The sequence below is a fragment of the Phaenicophaeus curvirostris genome, chromosome 2, assembly GCF_032191515.1.
Source record: "Phaenicophaeus curvirostris isolate KB17595 chromosome 2, BPBGC_Pcur_1.0, whole genome shotgun sequence".
Taxonomy (NCBI): domain Eukaryota; kingdom Metazoa; phylum Chordata; class Aves; order Cuculiformes; family Cuculidae; genus Phaenicophaeus; species Phaenicophaeus curvirostris.
In genome coordinates this window covers 94,970,768-94,995,768 of record NC_091393.1, presented here as the reverse complement: position 1 = coordinate 94,995,768, position 25,001 = coordinate 94,970,768, and the positions used below count along the sequence as shown (strand labels likewise).

At 45.9% G+C, this 25,001-nt stretch overlaps 1 protein-coding gene across 8 annotated transcripts in view; it reads left to right on the top strand.

Annotated features, from left to right (window-relative positions):
- SERTAD2 (SERTA domain containing 2) overlaps positions 1-25,001 on the top strand; it is an 83,237-nt gene that overhangs the window by 40,666 nt on the left and 17,570 nt on the right. Inside the window, exon 1 of one of the 8 annotated variants that reach the window (XM_069850100.1) lies at positions 19,801-20,071. The exons of 6 other annotated variants lie outside the window; for them this stretch is intronic. The gene's annotated coding sequence lies outside the window, so the exon portion shown is untranslated. Of the gene's footprint in view, positions 1-19,800; positions 20,087-25,001 lie in introns of those variants that run through there. One more of the 8 variants, XM_069850098.1, reaches the window with a different exon arrangement.

The following is a 25,001-nucleotide window of genomic DNA, read 5'->3' as shown; positions in this document are numbered from 1 at the left end:
TTGTTAACACCCCTCTCCTTGCCCATCCCCCTTCCCATTCCTTACGGTTGCTAAATCTTGCTGTTACCTTCTTGACACAAGTTTACAAGCTTCCTTCTTGCCTCTTCATTTCCCTCTACTTAAACCTCTTGTTCAAACCGGATCACCTTTTGCTTCTAGTTTAGCAAATTTTGCCATCCTTGGCCTCTTGGAGTCACATCTTAGTCCCTGTTATTTTTATCCAGATGAATGAGGAGGGCGAGGAGGTGCCCTCAGACCATTTCCTGCTGTCATAGTCAGGTCTAGGATGCCCCTCTTCCCTTTACCTTTGCCTCCCCACCTCCTTGCTTTGGAGTTCTTTCTGTGCAAGTCTACAGCTGCAAGACCCCTGCCTGATTTCTAGCCCTTATTTCCCTCTCTGTTCAGGTGCTTTCCTTTCCTTTCTTGCTCCATCCATACTGCTCCATGCTCAGATCTGTGTGCCTTCTTCTGGTGACCTCTACAATTTGAGGTATGGCTCAAGCATACTATTACGTGTACTGGCCCTGTGACTGCCCTTGTCTGTCAGCCAGAGTGTTTGGACAGCATGCCGAGGACTGTGGTCGGGACAGGATGACTGCCTTGCTAAGTAGTTTTGTCCCCATGTTTGGTGCCCCTTCTCATACAAGTGGAACCTGGTCTCTCTGCTTGTCCTAAGCAGTGTCTGCTGGGGGGTAGCTGCCTTTTCCCCCTGTTGAAACAGGTAAGCATGGCTGGTTGGCAAAGTTGTAGCTTTTTTTTTTCCTCTACTGGGTTTGTAGGTGGTTCTTTCCTTTGCTGACTGGGGCCATGTAGCTGTTTACCTGCATGACTTGCTGGAGTGATTGCTCAGACCAATGCATATCACGCTCTGGGACTGTTTCTTCTCTCTTTGGCCCTGATTTACAGATAACTGGAGAAGGGAATTCTTGGCTGCTTTGTTTTGAAAACTATTACACTGCAGAAAAACTCATGAAATACAGCACCTGATACAAAACCAGCCCTAGTCAGCTTTCTGGTTTTCCACATTAAAAAAAAAAGCTTCCCTTTATTATTTCCCTGAGATGATATTCAAGAGATGTAGACACAGAGGCTTGCTTGCCTGCTTTTCCAGGAGTTCCTGGAAACTGGAAATGAGGTGATTTCCATAATCAATAGAAGGCATGGGGTATTTTTGTTTGTTGTATTATGTTCTCCTGGATAGGCAGTATGCATGTGCCATGTAGCTTTGTAGGCTCTCTGTGTGCAGACTGAAGTACCAGGACAGCTTATCTACAGGGATCTGTAGAGGCTTCCCCATGGCTGAAGAGACTAGCAGATTGGGAGGGCTGGAAGGCCCCAAAGATTTCCAGAAAGTACTTGCAGACCAACCAACAGCCTCCTTTCATTAAAGGAGCACTGTGCCTTGTGCAAATCATCTTCTGCTTCCCTTTTTTTTTGTAACTTCTGTGGTATGCCCTCTGGATTGTGGCTTGAGGGCAATGGTGTAGAGTTATAATGCTGTTTGTATGTGTAGGACACTGCTGGCCTCCTCATAGTTGCAAAGAGCTGCTCTAAAATATGGCAAAATCATCAAGAGACAAGAAAACCAGTGATGCTTTAGCCCATGCCAAAGAAAATCCTGCAAAAGGGAGAGTTAGCTGTGAAAATTTACCCTGTTGCTACGGAGCTCATTTAGTTGCATATATCATGTGGGAGAGGAATGATTGAAGAAGTACTCCACCTGGTACATGAACAGAGAATACATTTGCCCCAGGTACAGGACAGTTTATACAGGCATAAAACCTGAGACAGCTGGTAGTGATGCTGGGCAGGTACTGTCTGTTAATGGTCAGGTGGGGAAGCAGATAGTTTCTGAATGAATGGGCTCATTGGGAGGCAGGGGAGGAGAGAATTTCCTGTCTGTCATTAAAGTATCTTTCCTTCGTGATGCCATTTGCTGTTAAGGAAACTAGATTATAGGGACATTAGTGCTGTAAGCAGCAAAAGTTCCTATTTCTCACAATGGGGATGTTTTCTCCTTACTTCCACTCCAGATTGACGGTGAGGTCCCAAGGCTGTGATACTGTGCTTTTGTTTGGGCCTCTGAAAACAGAGAGACAATACATAGGATTTAGGATACATTCCTGACTTTCTTGTAATGATTCACTCCTCCTCCCCACTCTGTCACTAGACATTGTGCATTCCTCCCAACCCAAAGCTGTCACCCAGAACTAGGTCACACACCACCTGAACAACAGGCATTGCTCGCGTCATCTGTGTGACATCTGATGTGATGGGGAACATGCTGTGTGAGTGCTTGGTTAGCCAGACCAGCTTTCTCAGAGAGCGGGATGTGAGAAAGCCCCTTGTAATACCTGCCATATGGGCATTTGGAGGTGACGGGGCAGGGAGAACTCTGTTTACAAAGCTAAAAAAAAAGATAGGAGAAGGTATAAGCTAACTCCATCAGCACATAGATTTTCTACTGGCTGGTTTGGATAATTTATAATGGTATACAGAGCTTTGTCACCTTTATGCTGATTCGTTCCAATGCTGCACGGAGGTCAGCCCCTTGGCCTGTAAAGAATGAGTTGTTGATCTGCGTTGCTTTTCCTAGTGGTCTTGGTCCTGGGGCTGTTGTCAGTCCTCTGCAGAGCAAAATTGGGGGCTGCCCAGGATAGCCGGTTGGTCTGTCAGCACCGCTGGTTTCATATTAGGCAGCCTTATAATGTGACCCTACACAGGACATAAACAAATCATCTTTTTACTTACTGGGTAGAAGAGCAGCAATGCCAGTGGGTGGATGTGTAGCCTTGGCACAAGAATGTGATTTCTCATTTATGTGGTTACTTTGGAAAGCTTGCAGGTGAGGAGCGTGTTTTGTTTTTTTTCAAAAGCTGTTAGTGTGAAGTAACAGGGCCAGTTGCTGCCACAGATTAGCTGCAAAGGGGGTGGGCACAACATAGCAGCAGAGTTGGAAGTGTCTGTAAGCCATGCAAGTGTTTTCTTGGGATGTCTATGTTGTGCTTCTCCTTCCTGAGAAGTGCTGAGAATTGTCATAGAAATGCAAAATACATTCAGCCGGATTGGGTTGGGGCGAGAAATGAGGGCCCTATAGCCTGGAGAGACACGTATGAGTCTGTATGGGGAAAACGCACCTTAATTAGATGGGTTGACAGGTCCTGTTTCTCCTGCTCCTTCCACAGTTAGCAGCGTTCAGTCTAGGAAACGCCTCCTGAATTCGCCCACCAGTGCCCTTACGGTAGGTCTGGCATGCTCACCCGGAGTCCTCCATGCTGTAGAGCTGGATGTCCCTGACACCCAGCTCGTGACCTGTTTGGCTGGATGGACAACTTCACCCTGGGAGGGGAGCCCAGCACATACCCTGCCCTCTGCTTGCAGTGTTCTTTAGTGCTTCTTCCTGGCGGCTGGCTGGGTTTTGGCATGGAGAGGATGGCGTTTCCAACATCTCTCCTGACACAGCCTGGCCAGGCGCCTTGCAGTGCTGCCGTTTTGAGCAGCACTTCTCTGGAAGTTACTTAATAGACATGCTAGGCTCTACTTTATCTTGACAATACACCCTTTTCTTGAGAGAAATGAGAAGTTTCAATTTCAGTCACTAGCCTGTTTTTCATTAACCTGTTTTAGTCAGCAAGTCATGGCTTTACTGTGCTACTCTCTCAAACAACTGCTCGTAGGCCTAACAAGACAGCAGAGCAAAACTCCTGTCCTCTGCAAAAAATGCAAAAAGAGAAGAGGCAGTTTCACTCCAAGTGTTATAGGAGACTTGGTCAAATTAACGCTACAGTAAATGTCAAATATTTTGGATTTACAGGGTACTTTAAGCCCCAAGTGGGGGGCGAGGGGAGGAAGGGGGGAAGGGATTGCAGTGAAGTTAATAAACCTTTTACAACTTTTGACTTAATCTTTTATTCAGTGTTTGTATAACTCAGTTATCTGTGAGTTAATAGCAGTATTTTTGATACCTCTCCAGAGCCAATACACTGCAAACCTTCAGCCCTGTTGGGTATTTGTGCTACAGCATATTTAATAGCCATGACAACAATTCAACAATTGTACAGCAGCCTCCCCTCCCTGTCTGAGTGTTGCAGGCACCAGAGTGTCTCCATTGGAAAACCCCTAAACATACAGTTTCAGCCAAAACTGGTTTAATGATAGTCTACTGAGAGCTTGACAGGCTTTTTTTTTTTAAAAAAAAAAATAGGCAGTTTTTTTCCTTCTCCCCCTGTCACTGATTTTTTTTTCTTTACTTCTTTGCTTCTTTTGAAAAAAAGCTGCCGCTGTAAAATACAAAGCGAATTAAAAAAATAAATTGCTTTAAATTGCTTAACAGGCTTGATGAGACAAAGACTGGTGTGTTGGAGTGGCTGCAGGGAGCTCTGCGGCTGCTTTTGTATGATTTCAGAGGTGAATTTAGATGGCTGGAAGATAGATGGGTGCCAGATGCAGTTTGACACAGATTCCGGCAGCTGCTCCTGCGTGAGGTTTCATTACCGGCAAGTTAGCCAGCAGCAGAGCTCCAGCGAGGCCCCGAACACTGAATGACGGAGAGAGCAGCGAAACAATACAATATTCGCTAAGTGATTTTAATCTGGGAGATTAAATGCACCCAGTCAGTTTTCCAACTCAGAAAGCCAACTCGATGTAAAGCTCTTCATGGCACTCACTCTATCCAGGCGTTTGTCACATATATTTACATTGTGAGTGCTTTCCCGATGCCCCTACCCTGAAATGGGAAGAGAAGGGCTGATTTTGTGTTGCAGTCATATTTTTCCATCCTAACTGTATAATGTGTTTTTAACTGCGACAGGAAATAGTGGCCTCGCTTTGACAAATGCTTACATTGGACTGAAGTGCTCCTGTGCTCCTTCTAAGCACGGGCATAACTGTTTGAAAGATTAAGGCCACAGTCCATAAAGAGAACGGCTTCCTTTTTAATAGATGGGCAAGTCCCCAAATCAGGAAGTCATCAGTATTTACAGGCTTGGGAATTTGGTTTGGATTTAAGTAAACCAGTGTACTACGATGGATGACTTGAAGATGCAGTGAAGCTGCTGCTCTCCAGGCAGCTGGAGGTTGGTTTGTGGAGGGACGATAAAGGTTGGGATTTTGTGAAGGAAGAGGAAATATAATCAAATTTATTTACAATAAAACCTGAGCTGACTGTGGTTAAAGATTCTTCGGGAGGGCTTCATGGGCTGTGTTTTGGGAACACCAGTTGTGGTACGCTTATTTTGTGGTTATTTGGGCTTTATGTATTTCTGATTGCTTTAACAAGTGAATCCCTGACTAGAAGAAGTTTTCACTCAGCTAGCTAGGGGAAAGTATATACGGAAGTAAACAAACAAAATCTCTTTTCTTCCAGAGGTGCCACCTGGATATTGCCATTACCTATTTAACTGCTGGTGTCAAACTCCTCTGTTCACTTTGAGTCATTTACTGTCCTCACAGTAAGCAAACAAACCAGCCTTTTTTTTTTTTTTCACTAATTAGTAAGCACAAACTTGGATGTAAATGGGTTGTCTTTGGGACTCAACCATCGTTTGTTTGTGAATGCTACAGTTCTGTGTCTAGATGCCTTCGGTAAGTACCCCATTCGTGGCTTCAATTAAGCTTTCTATATCGAGAAAGTATGCCTTAATTTAGCAGGTTAAAGATATCTCTGTTACATCAGTTTGTTCACAGTGTGTTGTGACCTAATCAACTAGAGATGTAAGCCATTTCATGAGGAGTAATTGCTCAACAACAAAAAATGTTTCTCTTCCCTAATAGCTGTGAGTGTGTTGGCTAATTGGAATCCATTTTGGTAGTGGCAGGTCAGCAATCAGGAGGTGACTTTCTAGGTGGGAAGGAGAAGACAGCAGAAGCTGAAACACAGAGCTACATCTTCCTGAGGCTGCTGTGAGAGCATCACTGTCGTCCATATCAGTGCCCTGCGCACTGAGAGTGCAGTGCCCTGGCATGGTCTCATGTCACCCATGATGCTGTGACACAGTTTGGTCAAAATCCTTTCTTGGATATTTGTGAGGGAAAGAATTTGTGAGTGGGTTGGAAATAGCAGATCTGCTCTCAAGGCTTGTGAAAGAGCTCTAGCTTTATTGTCATTACAGAGGATAGGGGGTTGTAGTGATGGCATCATCATGTGACAATTCTTCTCCATTGCCTTGTTAGGCCTTGGTCAGGAAATGGTGCGAAATTTAGGGATGTTGGCTCATGTCTCTACACAAAATAACTTATGACAGTGACAGAGCACTTTTTGCTTTCACTGCTTCATTGCTTAGGAGCACGGGCTGCCAGTCCTGCCAGAGGTGCCATGCTGAGGCATCTTTTAGATGACCCTGGTGGCTGGTGTCCTGCTTTTCTGCTTCACAAAGAGATAGATCACTGAAGTGCACTCTGATTATTTCTTTCTTCTGTTTTCTTTTTTTCGTTTTTTCTTCTCCTCCTTGGATTCGAATCTTGCTGAGAGGGAGGTGGAGGAGAAAATCCTCATGAATTAACATTATTTCCCTGGTGGGCTTTGCTGCCATTTTATCTAATTACGCCTGCTGTTTTCCAGATCACATTGTAAGCATTTGCATGAAGGGGCTTTCACTTACCTCCTCAAGTAAATTAAATAACAGCCCTTAGGCTGGGCTGACAGCATAATGCATTTTCATGTGGGAGATCAACAGCTCCCATACCTTGAGATGGGAAATGCTGAAATGACCGGGAAGCTCTGCACTTTTGTCTTGAATTAGGGCAACTAGACTGAGTTAGGGCTGCTTTGAAAATGCCTGCTGCTTACTCTTGTGGTGTGCAGGGATCAGAGGGGAGAGAGGGACATACAGGAATCTGCAGCGAGGGTAGCAGAGAAGACTCTGGTATTTGGCTCACGAGGATCCACAGGCTACGTGTAAGATGTGCAGGAAAGCCAGGGAAAGCAAGCCTGTTGTCAGCAGGTTTAAATGCACAGCCCTATTGGAAGGTGTGAAGGGAACCGCAAACCAGGAAAAATTGGAAGCCGTAGATGTAAAGCGAATGAGAGGTGCAGGCCCTGCCCTGAGGATGTTTACAATATGACTTTGTGACTTTGTGGATGAGGAAGACTGAACTTGTGTTGAGTGCTCTGGAAATCAAAATACATGGGCTTGACTTTAATTTCCATAATAAGCCATCCTGTAGTTTCCCTGTGCTTCATTTCTTCATTCTGCTAAATGAGGCAGCAGCCCATCCTGCTGAAATGACAGTCCGCTGCTTTCTTTGCCTGAGCCGTTACTCCAAATGAGTATCCAGCTACAGGAGCTATCCTCCTCTAAATATTTCAGAGCTCCTAGAGCCCTTCATAATATCAGCCTCATGGGATGATCTGGTTCCCTCCCAGTTATGTGTGGTATACATCAGAAACTTATATGACATTTTCTTCTCATGCCTCAGTTTCTTTGGTAGAGTTGAGAGTTTCTGAGGAGGAGAAGGGATCAGCAACAAATGACCACGAGGGAATTTCAGCTTCAGCACCTGATCATCTCAGGCTTGTCCTGGCAGAAAAGAGGAGGTTGTTGGGAAGGCAGAGGAAGAAGCCCCGCCTCCCCCAAACATTAGTCTTGAATAAGCCTGAGGTGGCCCAAAACGCTGGTGTCCTCTTGGGCTCTGCCTTTGCAGGATGGTGAAGTATGCCCAGACTGGGGACCTGGTAGGAAGTAGGCTGGTGAGCTGCATGGGCAAACTGAATGAGCATTTAGTGAGTGAGGAAGAGGAGGAGATGGGTCCCTACAGCAAGCAGGGAATTTTTTAATCTTTGCTCTGACTCACTGGTGATGGTTTTGAATAGGAGTCAGTAACAGGAGAGGCTGCTTAGCTGAGGGTGTGTGTGTCTTACATGGTGGGGAGCATACACACGTGTTTCATGTAAAGGAGAAAGACCATATATGTCCTCTTAGATCACTGTAGCTCTGAGGTGACAGCAACTCAATGTTCTATTTGCAGTGTTGAAGTAACTTCTAGCTTTTGGTGCTAATTCTTCTTTCTCGGTGTCATTGGTTAGGGATTAAGGAAATCATGCAGATTGCCAAGATCTGCTTGAAGGAGTCTGCAGTGACTCACTTTTGTCTGGGGATGTTTGCTGAAGAAATGCAGTTGACTTGTTTTTCATTTGAAAATCAAGATTTCTGTTCCATTGAAACACAGTTACAGGTTGATGGTGGGGCAGAGTTAGAAATGTTAGTGTGATGGGGGTGTAAATACCTTTTAACTTACATGTTAAAGCAGCTTGGCTCTTCCAAGTAACTAGAGAACTACTTTGTGATGCATTTCTGTGTCTGAGATGAATTTTGGATGCCAGCGAGATAATGAGATTTATCAAATAAAAAGCCCGTCTTTCACTTTGTTCAAGCTTGGCCTCATGCCTCAAATACATGGAGTTTAGTTCAGAAGCAGCTTGTAATTTGTATCACAAAACCACTGCATATAATTCATGATGGATGGTAGTGACTGGATGCGAGAGGTTTGCAGTTGGGACATGCTAACAGCTTTTGCTGACATTTGCGCTCAGTCACAGCAACACGACAGAGGACAAGTGAATGGTCACTGTGAGGGTTCTGGGGGAGCGGCTAAGGAGGTGTTTGCCATTGTAAAGCGGGGATTCTGGTTTAATATCAGTAATTTTTTTAGTATAAACATGCATGATATTCATGATGCAAGGCACTGCTGCTTTTATAACACGTTAGTGCAGATGATTCAGGATTCATACAGCTTCTTCAGTGATCGGGTAGTATACACCCCATTATTCACTCCCTGTAGATGTTAGAAAGCTTTCTAACGATTCATGGTATCTCTCAAGCTCTCATCCCCTTCTATCTTTTTAAAAAATTGTTGTTGTTGTTTTTGTTTATTATTATTATTATTATTATTATTATTATTATTATTATTATTATTATTATTATTATTATTCAGAGTCATGCTGTACACATCCCCCAAGCAGGTGGGAGGGTGAGTTGGTGGGAGATGACTTGGCTTTGTTAGAACTTCACTTAATGCAGGATGGGGGCAGAGAAAATGAAGCTAAATTACGCAGATCCTGAAGGCACAGCAAGTGTGCTACATCACTTGTGAGCATGACTAGAACTGAAAATGAATCACAGCCTTGTTAGACACTGTATGTGTCAGTGCATGTGGGCAGAAATATCGTTCAGTGAGAGAGAGAAAGAGACAGACTGCATCTTTTGAAGTGTGCTGGTCCCACTGAAATCGCTGCAGTATTTAACCAAATGGGTGAGAGCTGGGAAATGGTGGGACAGCTGCTCTGGGATACTTTGTTATGTCGATTTTTCTTCCTTTCTGAAAGTTCAAGAGGAGTCTGGACCTCTCAGCAGTGAAATCTATTTTCTAAACCAGAAAAGGCTTTATAATACAACCACCAAGATTTATTCTGGGCTAGATTTGAATGTGGAGTTGTTTCAGCCTGCGTGTTCATTTTGCATTAGGAAGCAAACTTGATTTACTCTTCCTGTGAACTTTTGATGGTGCGCACACACGCAAACACACAGGCTCACCCACGTGCACACCAAGCTAGTTAACGTATTCCAGCTACAAAGATCCAGTCTGGTTCTGTAACCTTGATTCTTGCACCTGCATAATTGAAACAAGGCTTTTTTCTAAAATGGAAATTGGTTTTGCATTTAGGTTGTGATGTGACAGAGCCACATGAGGTGATTTGATGGAGAGATGCTAGAATCAGCTGACCACTAAAATCTGCTGTATACGTGTTTGCACTCCGGAAGACACTTGCCACGAATGATAGCAACGTTCCTAAAGAATGTCTCCTTCCTTCTGCAGAGACCTATCCATGGCAACTAACAAGCAGCAGCCATCTTAAACTTCCCTACTCTGGCACACCAAAGCCACACTTTTTCAGTGCTGGATGGAGTCAAACAGTGTATTCTTTCAGAATTTTTGTTGTGCATTTTTGTATGTTGTGCTGAGGCCTGCAATCCGCATTTTCTTTCACTAGCCCTGACCCTGTCACTGCTTCAGCAAAGGAAAGGGACCTATTTATGGACTGTTGATCAGATGGCTGGGTGCTTCTGTCTTCTGGCCAGTTTGCTGTGGTGATACTCTCCTCCTGTGTCTTACAAACAAATGTATATCTAATGTGCCCTAACAGAGATGGGACAATCTTGCCTGGGTCTGCAGTGTGAATGCTTTGGAGCTGTACTTCTCCACTGAGGGAGCAGTCTTGCCTCTCTAAGAGGGATTGCATTTTAAGTTTCTGTTAGGGTGAAAGGGGGAGTTTTCCTATTTTGAAGCCTGGAATCGTCTTTACTCATCGTACACTGGAAGCTGTGGAAGGGCTGAGGTGTGTTCTCAAATGACACCTACTAGAAGGGCTTGGTTGTTGTCAGCACCAGACTACAAGTGAAAACTTTACAGAATTAAAAAAGCAAAACAAAACAACACCAAAACCAACAGATTGTTAACACTAGTTTCAAGACTATAGGGCTGTTTGCGTAGCTGTTGTGGGCACTTTAGGCTAGACAGGCTCCTATGAAAGAAGCTTTAGATGCTATTTCACAGCCTGAAGTTTAATCAGAAATAAAACTCTTGTTGTGCTGTGTTTCACTGGGATTTTTTTCTCCTTTCCTCCTGTTTATATTCCCCGAGTTTCTTATCCATTGATTGCTGGTATGGCTAAGTTTCTTGTTAACTGGAGGTTTATATGCTGTTCCAGGCTGGTCTGGGCTGCTTTTGTCCCCAGCCTGCCTTTTCAGTGTCTCCTAAAAGCTTTTATCCTACTCACCCTTCTGCCTGAATCCATACTACAAAGGATTTCCTCCTAGAGCATGTCAAAGCACTGTGTCTTGAGCAGAATAAGGTGCATCTTCTCACACTCTGCTGCCTGAAGAGGCTGGCTCCAACCAGCTTTGCTAACAACTCAGCTTTCTCCTGTAGCCAGGCACTCTTACTGTTTTCCTATCGAAAGGGTAAACCATGGGCTGGGAGGAGGAAGAGAATACAGGAGTGGGATCAGCAGGGATGCTGTTGTCCCATCTGCCTAATCTGCACGGTGAAGGCAGGAGTAGCCTGTCAGCCCAAGCAAGTTAATCTGAACTTGCAAAACTCCAGAAATCCTGGTTGTGGTCGAAAATATTTCCTCCACAAAGTGCAGTCAATGCCTCCATGTGTTGCTTATCTTACAGCCGGGTCAGATCCTGACACAGGAGAAGACAGGTCGTCTTTGCTGGTAGTGCTTGCAGGCCTAATTTAAAAGCTGATCATTCTACGCACTAGCTTGATTTTTTTTAAAAATGGCTAGAGATGTGTAGTTTCTCCTTTATCCCCTTCCCCACAGGCCAGGCGCTCTCTACTTTCTGAACATTAAGAAGGAGGCAAACTGCTCACAGCTGAGGACACAAGAGTGCACGTCCCTCCTGCCAACAAAGAAAAGAAAAGGAAAAAAAAGATAAAAGATAACATCAGTAACTTTTGAAAATCCTGGTCATCATGTGTTGTTCCTAGAATGTCCTTACTCATTAGATGAAATAGGAATAGCTTGTGATTTTCTGACTCTTGGATGTGACTGGTTTGGGAAAAAGGCAAGGAAGGGATCCGTACTTGCGACAAAAAAAAAAAAAAAAAAAAGTTTTAATTACTTAGAGCAAGAACATGTTCTGAAAAGTAAAGATTTTAGACTTAATGTGCATGGAACAAAAGGCCGTTGTGAGCTATGTATGAGAGTTGCTGAGAGTTTGTATTCTGCCCTTTTTTTTCTGTGGGAGTTATTTCCTGTTGTTGACTAGAGTTCTTTATTTAGAACCACCTAGCTACTGAATGACGGCTCACTTGCAAGAAGAAAAAGTGCGATTAGAACTTGGTGAGGCTTATTTCCACATCTCCACACTTCCATTTATTTAAGGGGAATCTTTGCTAAATGAAAGAGAAAAAAAGTTCAAAACAACAAATGCATTTCCTTCTCAAGATTTTGCCCACATCAGCCATGAGAGCTAGCAAAAATACGTTGGGAGTCTGAGGTCTTTCACCTGAACATCTCATGGAAGACAACATTTCTCTAACATAAGTGGTTTGGTTTAGGTTGTTTTGCTTTTAAAATCAAACTAAACCCATCAAATGCCAGGTCTCCCTTTTTGCTGGTAACACAAAGATGTTCTTGGGGAGCAGCCCTTTCTACGAACCCCTCAAATAGAGTAGGAGCAGGCACTTGCACTTTCCCAGCTGCTTAGATGCAAAAGAGTTTCCTTTGAAGAGCACTGCCAGCAAAAAGAGGTTTCTGTCTGCTGACCCACACGGGAATTGTATTTGTGTACATGTGTGGAGTCAAAATTATCAGCAATTTGACATCTGCTTAACTTCTTCTTTTGGCTGAACATCCAGTTAAGAGTTAAGGAAAGTTAGCAGAAGACCACGTTGGGCAAGAAAAAATAAAGATTTAACCTGAAGGTTAACACTAGAGGACCATAGGTGTATGGAAGCGAGCAAAGTAATTGGGATTTATTGTGACTTTTTTGGTTAGCAAGAATCACACTAGGAACACCACCTGGATGTGGATGATCAGAAAATTACCTGAGGCGTGAGGTCTAGCAGATAGACAACCATCCTTTATGGTCTTGGTCAGCCCCTGGCTGTGAGCCTCTTCAAAGAAGGTGCCTGTTGCTGCCCAGCTCTTGCAAATAGACTGGTGGCTGCCTCTTGCAGGCAGGTTGTGAAACAAGAGTTATGGCTCTAGACAGCCATTCACCTCTCCTTCTACAAACAAAACTAGTAGAAGTTGGTTTGTAAAACAACCTGTGCAGGAAAGTGGATCTCTCTGTGAGGGGGGTTGGGAGCCTTCTGCCCATCCCTTTGTGCTGGGAAAGTCCGCGGTTGGGAGAAGAAGCAAGGAGAGCCTCAGTGATATTCCTTGTGGTATTTTCTGCTGCTGCTCTCAGGAAGTCAAAGCAGCGAACACCCTTGACTCAATAGCAGCGCTGCCAATTGGGAGGCAGCTCTTCCTCCTTGTTTCTTGGGTCTACTCCTTTCCTTGACTTGTTCACCTCTGTACTCAACATCATGGATCCACTTTGCTCCCCCACCAAGGCTAAAATCGAAAGAAGGGGGGAATGATTACTGTTTGAGAGAACTGCTTGTGGCTGTCTCAGAAAGCCATACTTGCTTTAGAGACAAGTATTTTTTTTCTCTCCTGAAAATTCTGACACATGCTGTGTGAGATGGGGGTGACCAGACAGAAGAACTGCCTCTCTGCTCTTCCAGACTCCCTGCCAATTTCAAGGACATTAGCACCCCAAAGCCGCTGTGGGAGGAAGAAAGAGAACTAAGAGGTGTGAAAGGAAAGATGGATGTGATGATAAATGGTGAATTCTCAGCTTTTTTCTTTGTCCTGATGGCAGATACAAAATACTGGGTGGGTTTGCAGTGATTTAGTGTTTCTCTTTGCTGGGAATACTAATAGGGCGTAAACCTCTTTTAGCCTTTGGCTAATGGTCACTATAAGTGAACAGCTTCCTTTAGAGTGAGAGAGCATAAAAGAGGTTAGAGGAGAACCTAAATTAATTTGTGCAAGTTCCCCTTTCCTTCATAAAGCTAAAATGCATTTCTGACCGTTACAGGGGTGGTTTTAGGTAGAGTTAAGAAATGCATACTTCACCCACAGTCTGCTTACCTGCATATACAGTATGAGCTTTTGCTGACTCTTAGTCGTGCTAGCACGAGGGAGTGTACAGAAGCAAAATGAATCATTACCACAGGCATAGTCAGTAAAAGCATCTGATGTACTCATTCACTCTTTTTTTTTTTAATTTCTTCTTTGCACATGATCTAAGAAATCACACATTTTGCAAAGGGTTAAAAAGGAAAAACGTGTGCATTCACTGCATTGACTCAATGAGTTCGACTCTATATGATCTTCATTTATTTGTAGTAGAACAGAATGGCAGTGGGAGTTTATGCTACATTTGATGTTCTTGTGCTAGTTTTTTTGCCAGCTCCTTTTTTTTTCTCCTCTTCTAAATTTGGCCCTGCAGATTCAACTTCTGTTTTATTGGGGTTTGTTGGTTGGTTGTTGATTTTTTTTTTTGAAGAAGTGGTGTAGGTTACTCACTGCTTACTTAAAATTAGACGCTCAGAAACCTCTGTCTGAGAGGAGTACAGATAAACATTGTCAGTAAAGAATTTTGCACCTGGGGCAGTCAGAGGATGGATTTATCATTACAGGTCTGAATTACCTTGAAAATGCCTCTATCTTACTTGGTAAGCATGTCTTGAATCTAGTGGCTCTAGGAAGCTGCAGAAACTAGTTTTAAACAAAATGCCCAAGCTCCCAAAGTGATAATAGCAGCTTTAATGTGCTTTACAGATTATATTCCAGCCAGCAGAAGCAGCTGGAGGTGAGTGCATTCATTTGGATGTCAATGCGTTAACTCATGTTTTCATGTAAATAAGGATAGAAATTGGGTTCTTTTCCCTGGTAATGCATCTGAGCACAAACACATTAAACTCCAGTGACATGGTTTTAAGTGCTATATAACGTATTGCAATGCTATATAACACCCTACATCAACACCGTAGCCATGATACCGTTTTGGTTTTGCCCTTTCAGCCTCAAACACATTGCTTTTGTTGTGCAGTGCTTTAATGAGACAAATCTGAGCGGGAACATCCATTTCTAGAAGCCTCTCGTCACCCGGCCAGCAGCCCCGTTTACACTATCAAGCCTTTGGCATTTCAGCAAGGTTGAGCAGTGCTAAACATATTCCATCTTGACTAAGCAGCCAGGCCTCTTCCAGGTTTCATGTGTGTTCAAGAAGAGGGGAGGGGACATCTGCACTCCAGAAATGTATTGCTTCAGATAAAGCTCTGTTGGAGAAGCTTTGCTTCAGAAAAGGGCTGTAATATGTGCAACACACATGGTAAGCCGGATCAGTAGAGCTGCTCTCCCCAGTGAACCAGGAACAGGTTGTCCATCAGCATAAGGGAGATGGTAACAACCTTTGTATTGAAGTGTGTGTGGGGCTCGTGTGTTTGACAGCCCCATGTTGTTACTATTTTCAGGCTCATGTTGGGTTTGTACTCAAGACTAGTGGGTGGCCGAAGTCTTCTGGCTTGATTGCAGCGACATCTGTTTACACCAGTGGTTAATTAGGCCTGAAGACTGGCCATCTCTCTGTATTTTTCCCCATCTCTGTGTTTTTTCTTTATTGAAAGTATTCCCTCTTTGGTTGTAAAACCAAGCCTTTGGTTTTATCTGCAGGGGTTTTTTTCTTTTTAACGCACTGGCCCCAGTATGAGATGAATATCAGAATACGAAGGTAGTCTCTCTTCAAAAAAGTAACCAAGTGTTCCAGAAAAGAATGACTTGTGCTTTTGATAGAGGCTGCAGAGTGAACACTGAAAGGGAAAGAAAAGCAGCCTAAAAATGTTTTAAACTCAGCTCAAAACAAAGTACAATCCACTAAGTCTCGAGAAGCAGGAATGGAAAGGGGAATGTTTTAGGAACTGTGTGCCATAGAGACAGCAATGGTGTGAACAGTCTGTTCTGGGTCGAAAGTGGAGCACGTCTTGCAGGTGATGCAGCCCAAACAAGATTTGGGAAAGAACATGGATGTTTATGAAAAAGCAAAAAGATGTGAGAAGATATACAGCAAGGGTAGGCAGCCTGAACCCCTATCAGAGGACAGAGTGTTTCAGCTGGAGCAAGGATGATGCACACCAGCAGTCTCCAGAGGACTGGGAGTGCACAGGGAATTACAGAGGGAGGGAGTCATCTCCATGCATACGGAATGCAGCAAAACCTCCTCTGACTAAGACAGCTAATGCACGCTGCTTTTTTTTTTTTCTTTCCTGACAATCCTGTTCCATAATATTTCCTTAATAATTTAATATGTGACGAGTAGCCCTTTTGAAAAGCATCTAAATGACCGAGCCTTACTTTCAGATGAAACCTTGCCACCCCTGTCCTTGGCACCCACTGGGGATTTTTACTGGGTATGACTATTTGAGAGCTATCTTGGAGTTAAGGTTTTTTTTCCTTAATTACTTAATGAATTTACCATGTGGCACAACCCTTGGTAGTGCCAAGCAACAGCTTTCTATTACTAGACTGTATGGGCCCAATCCTGTGTTACTGAAGCCAAAAGCAGTATTTAGGAACAGACGTTGGTATCAAAATCTGTAGGAATGCTTAGAATAACTATACAAAAGGGATTGGTTGCACTCAGAATATTGATTCATGAGCTCCATGGTTTTTTTGCATCTCTGCCCAACTGGACATATAATATATGATACTGCATTAGAACTAAGGCTGCATTTGGTCATACTCATTAATTAAACTGATTTCTCCTGTAGGTTTTTTTTTTTTCCTAGAGAACTAACAGAGAATGATAATTAAGCATATTATGCATTCTAGGGAACGGTATTTCTCCTACTGCCACAAAAACATTAAAGGAGAAAAAAGCAGAAAGTGAAGGAGAAAATAAAAGAGTCAAAAATGGAGTAAGAAAGGATGGGGGAAATTTCTTCCTTTGGTTTTAACCGATTCCTCTGGGCCTTGGGACGTGTGGGGCAGCCTTGTTACAGTGAAACAGTTGCACCAGCAAGAAAAAAAAAAAGGCATTGAAATCCCCAGGAAAGCAACCCAGCTCACTGTTGCAGCTCCCACTCTGCTAACGTGCAGGTGCAGACTGCATTAATGCAGCACCCCAGTTTGTTTTGAGGGGATTGCTTTTAGTTGCCGCTGAGCCTTACATGAGAAGGGCCCTGCTCTGGAAGCTCTGTATTAACCCCTGAGTTGGCCTGAATGGAGACAGCACGAGGTCTTAGTGGCGTTTGATCACTTAGCGTGCTTGCTTCTTACCCATGAGACCCGGCTTGCGTTGCTCAGTGGGGAGCGTTGCTCGAGTGGGACGAGCATCCTTGGCTGCAGGCAGGCTCTTCGTTTATCTTCTCCCAAGTTATTGATGCTGACGGGGTCTTATTTGCAACAAGTTGTCTGCTTCGGGGGCAGTATTGGGTATTTGCCTGTCAGCTCCTGCATGCACCGAAGCAAAAACATCCAGGGAGAAAATGAAGATGTTTTGTTCTTACAATTACATGGTGAAATCTCACAGTATTAATGTGTACTGCAATTAGAAAGAAAAAGGCCAAGGGTGCAATTAGAAACATAGGAAGCAGTTCACTGCCTCTTTGAAAAACGTGAAGGATGCTGACGTTCAACACACCAAACGCTGCTGCTTTTTCCTAATTAGCGCATGTGTTAATAGGCAGAGATTACCTGGCAGTCTGTGGTATTTGTAATGATTTGCCCTATGAAGTCTGGTGTCTGTTTTCCCCTCCCAATCTTTCCAATCTTTGATTTCTGTTTGTTAATTTATTTACCTTTAACACAGGAGGGGTTTTGAATGAACTCCAGGAGACCTGGCCTCAGTCAGGCAAGCTTTGTCCATCCTTGCTCAAAGACAAGGCTGCACTTAGGCTGTGCCTGTGGCCCACGTCCCATCAGCACCACTGGAGAACAACACAGTTTGGTTCCCTCTCTTTTAGTGTGTCGTCTTCATGTGTGAGCAGTCTGAGGGCCTGCATCGAGGCTGCAATTGCACAATTACATCTGCACTACTGCTCCTCCGGAAGCCCTTGCGTGCACCATTCAAAAACGGGATGCATTTCGGGTGGCTGCTCCTCACAGACACGCAGCCTTTCTCCCCTGGCTCCTGCAGGCTCTGGAAGCCTCTGACGACACACTTCCTCGCACGGCGTTTTGTGGCTCAGTCGCAGGCTGTTTCTCTGCGCTTACCAACGTGTTCGGGCAAACAGCATTTGGGCCGTGCAAACACCTTCTGGTCACATTGCTCTCGAGCTGCCACACGGAGCTTCATGGCCAGAAAGGTCTCATTAAATCAGGCGAGGGCCAGTGTGAGAAGTGACTGGCAGGAGGATTATTTGCCTTGCGTAGCCTAACCTCATAGCCTCTGCTATGTGGGAAGCATGGGAAGGAGCTCTACTTATATCGATTTGTATTGTGACCTATGCTCGGTTGAGAGTGCTTCTGAGTGTGGATGCAGGTTGTACTTGCTGCGTTCGGAGGAACAATCTGAGTTACAGTGTGACTATAAACTCCTGCCAAGAAAGGCCCAGGGGAGTTACAGTAGGAAATAGAGGGACGGTGAGTTTTTTCTTATGCTAGTGTAAAATTGGAGCAACCTAACAGAATCAGAAGCGTTTGGAACTCAGACGATACAGGCTCAGGCCTTTTGCTGCCGAGTGTAACATGGCAAGATCGGGGCCTTGGATATCGGACTGGAGCCTGGCTGCTTATTTAGCAAATGTTGGTGGCTATGCCTATGGTGCTGGTGATAGCGTGCACACACCCAGGCACAGGGACTGTAAACCTGCGGACTTTGAGCTCCAGAAGGCAGGCGCTGCTCTGCTGGGTGCATCCATAACGCAATTATGCAAGGCCAGATCCTGCCCTCTTACAAATCTGGTGTAAAGGAGGGCAGAATGTGGCCCCCAAAATGTGGTGAATGTGGCATGGAAAAAAGAAAAACGTGCAGATTTTCTGGCTGGTTTTTGAATAGTCTGAAGCCCCCCCTAGACAAGTAGCACTCTACTCATACCCTGAAGAAAATGAAGCTTTTCCCTTTATTTAACGATTTTTTAATCACGACTCTTGTAATTTCAAGAGGAGGCTTGTTTTCCAGAGTAGAAGGACCAAATTTCAGTGCCTGGCTGCTGGGAAGTATCCAGCCAGGGGTAATTCTGGTTTTAATTTCTGCCGGCTCCCGAGCAATCCACAAATCACTGGTCAAAATTCAGTAAACGATTTGTGAATTGCTTTGCAGATCTGTTTCAGGGCTACCTCTGTATTGCAAAGGGAGAGGATGGGAGTGTCTAGGTCTCCTGAAATGAATGGCCGAGAGCACCAGTGGAAAGGGAAGGATGAATAGAGGCCTCCAGAGCTGGGGAAGTCCAACAGCAGTGTTTAGATCTGATGCCCTTTGCTCTCCCTTTAGTGGCTTCAGCAGAATATCCCCCGAAATACCAGTCCTGGTGTTTTAAACCCCAAGTAGATGGGATCTTTTCAGTTATAATTTTAAGAATCCATAAGATCGCCAGTTAATCTCCTTCTGTTTTGGCAGATTCACTATTTTAATCGGGTTTATCTTTTCCTTTGTGGATTTTTGACAGGTACGATTCCAGGTTAAAGAAACCTTCCCTCTAAAAGTATCCTCCTTTTTGCCTTTCTAGCCGAAAACGGAATGCGATTTCTACCAGGACCATCAGCTTGATCGATCACAAATCTTTACAGCCCGTTTTGAGCGTAATACCTAAACGAATCATGATATTAATGACCGATAATCGCCTTTATGTTAGCTCCTACAGCTTTATTGCCCCGAAGCGCGGCCGGTTTAGAGATGCCGGGGCGATCCGAGGTCCCTTTCACACACACCATGACGGAGGTAACTTTAAATCCATCGTCTTCTTTCCAGGTAGCGCCCGGCGCCGAGCTCCGCTCCCCCTTCCCCCTCAGCCTCGGGGCGCTCGAACGTCTCGGTTTGGCCTCATTTTCGCGGTACCCGCCCAGCCCAAACTCAGCAGCGAGGATCCCGCGGAGGGGCCGCCCCCCGCCCGGCTCCCAGGTGAGCGCTCGGCTGGGAAGGGGCAGGGGGGGACACGGCGGCGCCTTTGTCCCCGCGGGGAGCCCCGGGGCAGGAGCACGCGTGGGGAGGAGGAGGAGGAGCGGCGGCGGAGGAGGAAGGCAGGGGCCGAGGCGGGGCTTGGACGGAGGGCGAGGAGCTCGCCGGAGCCGCCCCTGTCGTCAGTGCTGGCGGCAAGTGCTGGGAGACGGGCTGGTGCCTCCTCCCTCTCCTCCTCCTCCATTGTATAATGCTGCGTGATCGCAGCCGCCGGGGCACAGCGGAGGCTTAAATCCTCACGCCGCCTGCGCCTGCCTCTTCCTCCTCCTCCTCCTCCGCATCCCACCCCGCTCCTCCCCGGCGCGGCACGGCGAGGGAGCGACATATGGAGCGGCTCTAGGGCGAGAGTTTGCGAGCTCCTCTCCCCCCCCGCTCCATGCGATAGTTCTCAGGTGGAGCTGCATGTGGTGAGCGGGGCCGGGGGGGAACAGGGGGCTGGGGGTTCAGTGGGGGCTGGGGGGGTAAAGGAGGCTGGGGGTGTTCAGCGGGGGATGGGGGGGGAGCTGGGGGAGTAGGGGGGGCTTCAGCGGGGGATTGGGGGGAGCTGGGGGAGAGTAGGGGGAGCTAGGGGCTCAGTGGGGGATTGGGGGGAGCTGGGGGGAAGTAGGGGGTGGGGGTTCATTGGGGGATTGGGGGGAGCTGAGGGGGAGCAGGGGAGCTGAGGGAGAGTAGGGGGAGCTAGGGGCTCAGGGGGGGATTGGGGAAGCTGGGGGGGAGCTGAGGGAGAGTAGGGGGAGCTAGGGGTTCAGGGGGGGATTGGGGGAGCTGGAGGGGAGCAGGGGGTGGGGCTTCAGCAGAGGATTGGGGGGAGCTGGAGGAGTAGGGGGTGGGGGTTCAGCGAGGAATTGGGGGAGCAAGGGAGCTGGGGGAGAGTAGGGGGAGCTAGGGGTTCAGTGGGGGATTGGGGGGAGTAGGGGGTGGGGTTTCAGCGGGGGATTGGGGGAGCTGGGTGTTCAGCGGGGGCTGGGGGAGAGCAGCAGGGCTTGGGGGGGCAGAGGAAGCTGGGGGCGTTCAGCGAGGGGTTGAGGGGGAGTAGGGGGGCTGGGTGGAGTAGGGGGAGCTGGGGGTTCAGCGGGGGCTGGAGGGGATTGGGGGGGTTCGGGGGGGGATTGGAGGCAGCGGGAGCCGCGACGCCCGCCCCCCTCCGGGGCTCCTTTCGGCTCTGCCTTTCGATTCGTGCCCGGGCAGAGGAGCGCGGGGTGGGTGTCCTCCCCCTCTCCTCCGTGCCGGGATGAGCGGAGGAGGAGAGTTGCTCTTAAAAATACCTCCCCCTTCGTGCGCCCCCGCCGCTGCGCGGGGATCCCGGGCCGAGGCAGGTGCGGTCGGTCGGAATTGAGTTCTTTTTGCGGGCTGCATCCCGGCTCGCCCCGGTGAGGATAGCGGGGAGCCCGCGGGGCAGGGCGCCTCGCTCCCGCTCCTGCCGGAGCCGGGGACTCCGGGGGCCCCCGGAGAGAGCTCAGAGGGGCCTGGGGGAGACTTTCACTCGGCTGGAGCAAAGCTGCCATATGGCTGGGCAGGACCCGCCCGGGTGGACCTTCCCAGGGGCTGGTGTCAGGGCAGGGATTAGCCTGGCTTCTCCCGAGCCGTTGCAGCTCGGGGCTTCCTTGGGAGCAGCGCCTGGGCTCTGCTGAGCAGGGCGGGTCATCTCTTGGAAGCGACGGCTTAAAAACTCCTCACTGGGGTTTCTGTCCAGGTAGGGCAGCGCTTTTGGGGGGGGGGGGGGGGGGGGGCGGGAAAGCGATGCTTCTCTAGTCTAGAGCGTTTGCTGCTTTATTTGTGTAGGTGTGTAAGGATCTGGAAAGGTAAGTTCTCCCTGAGCGTGAAAATGGGAGTGCAGTTGCTTGCTGTCGCTTCTCGCGTTTTGTGAAGCTCAGCTAGAGAAAACAGGGCCACTTTTGTTGAAAATCTGCGGAGGGGTTCGTGTGCTCTCCCCTGGACCGTCGGAGGCTGATTTACAGCTAGCTACAGGTCAGCTGCCAGCGTGAAATAAAGTGAATCTGCCCAGTTCATCTCCGGCACACCAGAGCTGTTGCGTGTGGCAGTCGGCGTTCAGGCAAGTCCAAAGCTCTGGGGAGCAGGGAAGTCCAGGCTTTTTCGGCCGGTGCCCAGTGAAGTCAGCAGGGCAGCTCTCGCTGCTGTCAGTGGGTGCTGGATTTGGCCACCGCAGAACATGCTGTTGCTCAAGCAATGGTGGTAGAGGGCTTGGGTGCCCCCTAACATCAGTTTCATGCTTGTCTCTCTCAAATAGAGTAAACGGTTTCTATTTGTGTGAGTTGAAATGACGCTTCCTTTTTATTCTGATGGCTAGGGCTTCACCTGCATAAAAAACTCAATCCAGATGAAGGTGTCTGTGTTTTATGGGCTTTTTTATCAGAGTACTAAATTGACAGGCACTTCAGTTTCAATCTAAGTGCAGGGGAAGCTTTCACATGGTGAAGCGAACCATATAAATGGTGTTTCCTTAAAAGTTGCTCCTGCTCGTACGTACATTGCTTTAAGAAATTAAGCAGTTGATTAAGCAGGGTAAATTGAAAATATCCTTTTCAGCGTGAAGTTAAAATGCATACATTTTTACATAATAAGGCGGTATCTTTGGAATCTGATTTACCATAATGATCTAGTGGTGGTGGTAGAGATATGAGGAGAATTAGCAGTTTGTGCTGCCAGACAGGTATCCGAGAGCCTGTCCAAGGGAATACTTCCATTATCCCGGCAAATATTGCAGCACCTAACGTAACAGCTGTAGATCTCCCTCCTTTCCTGACAGATCCTACTTCCATTTTTAAGTTGTTAGCAAAACTCACTACTCGCTCATTTTCTGCAGCAACCGGATTGGACTGCTAACAAATGAAGCTAGACTTTGTGCATATTAAAACACCTCTTTGATTTTCATGTAAAGCTGATTTCTTTCTCTCTGAAGCTGATTAAAAACAAACAAAAAGAAACTTGCTAGCCGTAGGTACTTCAGGTTTTGTCTGTAGATGAAGCAGTCTTAAAGAGCATTAAATATGTCTGTAGGTGCTTATTTATTAAGAAATGTAATTGTGTTCCTTTATACACCTGTTCTTTTTAATGGGAAAGATGAAATAATGGCAGTTTCTCAGTGTTCTGGTGAAAATAATAATAAATAATCCAAGCGCTTGAATTGTCTGCCTGAGAGGCATTAAGGAATTCAAGATAATGTCCTAATATCAAGGAAAACATCAAATTTCACATTCTAATTTTTTTTTTAGCTTCCATGAAGTATGACAGATCTTATGCAATATCTGATATGAAGATTTTTGTCATCATTTACACTAGCTGCTTTTATTTTTCCAATAAATAATGCATAAGAAAAAAAAATTTTTTTAGGAACTCTTGACTTTTTTCAAACTGATGTAAAACACTCCTGGCACAGTTTGTGTCTGGCAGTGCTAACACCAGACAGGTGATCCAAAATACTTGTGACTATTTTTGCTTTTATGTAACATCTTAAAGTCTAATCTGCCAAGGAAGGAGAATGTAGTACTTTGAAAGTGTAAGTAGTCTTCGGGTGATTTACTTTTTATAAGGGTTGGGTAGCAAGAGAGACACCTTCTTTTAACTCAGCTTTATACGTGTAACCGGTTCGTGAGGAGACAGCTCCAATTGCAATGGTTCCTTAACACGCACACACACAAATCCGTGCCAAAACCGGCAGCTTTCAATTACCAAGTCCAAAGATCAGGAGTGTACCAAAGGAGAGAGCAAGGTCCAGCTTAAATGTAAGCAGGTTGGCAGTAAGCACAGATCTTTAGTGTAGATGAATCTCTTCCTAATTAATAGTTTGTAGAAAATTGAATTTGCCAGTCAGAGAACAGGGCTCATTTCTTGGGGGGGATATAATTGCATATTTTCTGTCACTTGTTTTATTTCTAAACTTCCATCAGTCAGAGAAACTGTGCTGTCACAAACAAGTGGCTGTCTACTGTAAATGGAGAGAGACCCTCAACATGTGTTAGTCAATTTTTGTTTGCTGTAGTGGAGGCTTTAGGTTTGCTCAGCATTACCAGTGCAAACACTATAACAAGAAATAATACAACAATGCTGACTAGTCAACACACGTGGGGAAAGAAAGCCCTGTAAATGCAATGCTAACTTCTCCGTTGGGTGTTTCAAACTGAACTTAAACAGAGCTGAGCAAAACAGAGTCCAAAGTGGATGTGCTTCTGGGAGGTGGCAGGGGTTTTGTGGAAGAAATAGGGCTGCATGTTCTGGGTCTGTACAGCACTGATCCCAGCAGGATCCCTACCCTTCATCTTAGGGCTTTATGTGGTATGAAACGGTGTGTTGATGTGCAGGATAGAAACGGCGTGGAGACGTTTGCTTCACTGATGGCTCCCAATGAATGTGTCAGATGCTTGGTGTCATTGCAAAGTGGCCAGGAGGAGCTGTGAAGACACGCTAGACTGGCAGCTGGGAGATTCCTCTATCTTGAAGGGGAGTTCCTAGGTGAGGAAGAGCTGATATGAGGGGCATTTCCAAAGGAGAGTGGGGCTGGTCTCCAGGGATATTGAGCAGCTGGTAGTACAGCCGCATTCTTCTTCAGAAATGGCTTTAAGTCATTGAAAGGACCAAAGAAGCAGTAAAGTCACCAGAGTGAATTTTTGGTTTTCATGTGTCCCTTCTTTGAGGGTGGAGGCTCAGCTAGCTTAGGTGAGGCGACAGCCACCACCACATCAGAGTGACTGTGGATTCGGGCTGCTGCAGTGATATTAAACCATGCTCAGAGCTCTGTGTTAGGTGGGTTCAAGCCGGGCTCAGTACTTTGCTTGCTGCATAAAATTATAGGTGTCGCCAAACAATGTCTGAACTTCCTAACCTATATAACGTGATCAGTGTTTTGAGGGACAATAGGCTTAAAGAGGAATTTCTCATTAATATCACTCTGGAATTGAGTTTTAAGTGGCATTAAATTACATGAGTTTTGGTTTGTGTAATTATTAGGAGCCAGAACTTGTTTACTTTGCTTTCACACCAGTAAGACGTATTGGATTTCACCTGACAGCTTCTGCTTCCAGTGAAGTTAGAATAAAAATTGTATTCTTAATATAATAAAATACAAAGTGCAAATGTGGGTTGTTTTCTTAATGCTATTTTTAAAACCGGGCAGTAGTATGGAAGTAGCAGAAGCAAGAAGTTCCCTTTTCAAAGGAACTCTGAGTTGGTGGAAAGATTTAAATTCACTCTAAAACTTGCTTGGATAATCTGTAACGAATAAACTAAAACAGTTTTCTTGATCCCAGATTTTCAGTTTCCCCAAGAAACCCTTGTGCCATTTGAGCCATGCTCACATTTAATGGA